The sequence below is a fragment of the Somniosus microcephalus genome, chromosome 5, assembly GCF_052327205.1.
Source record: "Somniosus microcephalus isolate GS21.2 chromosome 5, FLI_Smic_1.0, whole genome shotgun sequence".
NCBI lineage: Eukaryota > Metazoa > Chordata > Chondrichthyes > Squaliformes > Somniosidae > Somniosus > Somniosus microcephalus.
The window spans coordinates 283,514,410-283,518,201 of NC_140991.1; positions in this window are offsets into that span (position 1 = coordinate 283,514,410).

Genomic DNA, 3,792 nt, shown 5'->3' on the forward strand with positions numbered 1-3,792 from the left:
GCTATCTCGGTACCCTTAATATGTAAAGTTTTAATTCAAATGAGTCATCTGAAATGCTTTTTAAAATTCCTCGCTACTGTTCAGTGAACAGCTGTAAAACACTGACAAAAATGAATGAGGGATTTACTTTCAGGACATTTATTTTAATTTTGAGAGACCTGAAGAAATTTGCTGTCTGCCATAATAAATGAACAGCAAAAAGAAACTGATCGAGAAACAATTTAACTGAGTGCTTGTGCAATAGAGTCATGGACTTTACCCAGCCCATCCCACGAGCTGTTCTGCACAGTATCTCCTTTCCCTCCAGGTACATCGAACAAAACCGAAGACTGTCTCTAACCTTGCAGCTTAACCTATTCACCCAACGTTGCCTGATCTTTCAGTGGTTCTAGAATCTCAGTAACTATCATGTTCCATGGTGTATTCTGTCTGTATCTATCTGTCTAACCCTACCCTATTCCATTCCTAGTCAGATTATTTATTTATATATAAAGGAATTAATCAACACTTCATTGTGCTAACTGTTCTTGCTGGGAGGCTATTCCATTAATCTACTGCTGTGAAGGCTGGACAATTTCCATCTAATGTTTAATTTTGCTGATTTTTACTTTATATACAAAAATAAATGACTCCTACCCCCATCCCCCAAGTTTTTCCTGCCCTGAAGCCACCAGTGTCTGATTAGGTCCACGGTTGACTGCTGTCGTTCAGTGCATTGTTTAAAATACTTCCCTCCATGCTGTCGTCTTTCTACATAGTTATTGGGAAAAGATGGATGTAAAAGTCAAACTTCTTGCCCCAGTGGAGACTTGCCATCTCTCATCTTCCCTCTGGACTGCCTTGGTGACTTAGCTAATGGTAAGGACTCAATTGTATCCCAGAGAAATTTTATTTTAAAAGGAGTCCAGACTCTGGACCAACTAAGGAGCCAGTCTGGATCTGTTGCTGCCAGAAAATTGTATGAGCAGGCAGAACATTGCGAAGGACTAGTTGGCAGGAATAATCAAATCTTTATGGAACAATGAATAGGGTGTACCTGTCAGTGCCAAACGAGGATGGCTGGCAAAAATTAGGAAAGTACCAGATGGTACCAAGATAGTGGATAAGGATTCACCACTAGAATTTGGTCGCACTTCATTTTCGCTGTGTATAGAACCAATAGTGTTATAATCCCAGTCAATACAGGGTGTGCTCGTCAGAGGTACTTTCCCATTCTTGGGGGCTCCCAGCTGCTTCAGTTTGGTGATGTGATCTCCAAGCTTCTTGATTATCTGGACTTGTTCATCCAAGCTGTAGTGAGTCTCCAAGAAGTCACAGAAAATGAGGGTGAGTGCCCCCAGTGGACAGTTTGGATAAGGAGGCTGGACACCAACAAACCAGCTAAATGACCACAACTGAAATACTGAAAATTGAGAACTTAGAAAGTTACTAAGTATCTCATGCAGGTAAGTGATTTTTAAAAAAATATTTCATTCACTCTCGGAATGTGGGTGTCAGTGGCAAGGCCGGCATTTATTGCTCATCCCTCGTCGCCCCTGAGAAGTGGTTGGCCTGCTTTTTGATTCAACTGAGCGGCTTGCTCGGCCACTTAAGAGTCAACCACCTTGGCGTGGGTCTGGAGTCACATATAGGCCAGATCGGGTGAGGATGGCAGGTTTCCTTCCCTGAGAGACATTAGTGCACCAGTTGTGTTTTTTTTTACAACAATCTAGGTCACTTTTACTGATACCAGCTTTTTATTTCCAGATTTATTAAACCGAATTCAAATTCTGAAACTGCCATGATGGGATTTGAGCTTGCGTTCTCTGGATTAATCAATCCTCCAGTAACAGTCACTACCGTACCGTGAATGTTTTATTGATTGGGGGGAGTGCTTTATTGATTTTGGGTGGGGCTAATGTCTTATAAGATAGGATCCCCTTTACATACAACTTGGCAGCAGGAAAGGTCATATGCACTGTTCTGAGAGATGATGTTGCCACAATAAAATGTCCCTTGCACTTCCGATATAACCCTTGTGGAACATAGGAACGGCAGTAGGCTATTCAGCCCCTTGAACCTGTTCCGCCATTCAATGATGTGGAGATGCCGGAGTTGGACTGGGGTGGACAAATGTAAGAAGTCACACAACACCAGGTTATAGTCCAACAGCTTTATTTGAAATCACAAGCTTTCGGAGCGCTGCTCCTTCTTCAGGTGAAGTGGAGAAATGCATAAAGACACAGCTTATATAGTCAGAGAATCATGTCAGATGTTTACAGGTAACCTTTCCAACTGCCATTTATCTCACCTCGGCAGAGAGATAATCACAGCAGTTAAAGGTGTGAATGGTGTCCAAACAGGTCAGTCAGGGAAACATTACATCAGTTTGGACACCATTCACACCTTTGACTGCTGTGATTATCTCTCTGCCGAGGTGTGATAAATGGCAGTTGGAAAGGTTACCTGTAAACATCTGACATGATTCTCTGACTATATAAGCTGTGTCTTTATGCATTTCTCCACTTCACCTGAAGAAGGAGCAGCGCTCCGAAAGCTTGTGATTTCAAATAAAGCTGTTGGACTATAACCTGGTGTTGTGTGACTTCTTACATTTGGCCATTCAATGAGATCATGGCTGATCTGCGACCTAACTCCATATACCCACCTTTGGCCCATATCCCTTAATATCTTTGGTTAACAAAAAGCTATCAATCTCCGATTTAAAATTAACAATTGCTCTATTTGTGGAAGAGTTCCAAACTTCTACCACCCTATGTGTGTAGAAGTGTTTCATCATTTCATTCCTTTTTAGACCATGTCTCCTAGTTCTAGAATACCCAACCAGCAGAAATAGTTTCTCTCTACCCTATATGTTCCCCTTAATATCTTGAAAATTTTGATCAGATCACCCCTTAACCTTCTAAATTCTAGGGAATACAACCCTAATTTGTGTAATCTCCTTGTAGCTTAAGACATCTGGGTATCATTCTGGTAAACCTACGCTGTACTCCCTCCAAGGCCAATATATCCTTCCTAAGGTGTGGTGCCCAGAACTGCTCACAGGTGTGATCTAAATGGGGTTTTGTATAGCTGCAGCATAACTTCGACCCCCTTGTACTCTCGATATAAAGGCTAGCATCCATTAGCCTTTTTGATTATTTTTCTGTACCTGTTCATGTGATTGTTTTGCCAGGGGAGAAAAAAAATGGCACTAGTGAGAGGTCACTAACACTGGTGAGGGTGTAAGGATGAAGAACTTTTTTGTCTGTTTATTCTGGTCAATCTTGTGAGTGTGTTACGCATTCTTCACTTGAAAAACAAACACTATTTTGTGGCGACTCCCATTTTTCATGCTGTATGATTTTGCCATCCCCATTTGCAACATTTCCTCTTTCCTGCCTCTAAGCACAGTATGTTCTTTCAATTCCTCTCTCTTTCCCCCTCCACCTCCCTGTCTCTGCACCTGCTTAATATCTGTTACATCTCCAGCTTTTTCCAGTTCTGATGAAGGGTCCCAGACCTGAAATGTTAACTGCTTCTCTCTCCACGGATGCTGTCTGGTCTGCTAAGTGTTTCCAGCTTTTTCTGTTATTTCAGATTCCAGCATCCGCAGTATTTTGCTATTTTGCGGGTGTTTTGGGCAAATTTGGAATGGAGGCTTTTTAACTAAAAAGGGAATTTAAGGTAAAATTTGGTTTTGAAAATGAGTTCAAAGCTTCTACAGGCAGTAGCCATCCTGGAGCACTTTTGTCTAAGTGATGATTTTTCATGGGTCTGGCCAATGAATGGGTTATTCAACCACTGGGAACC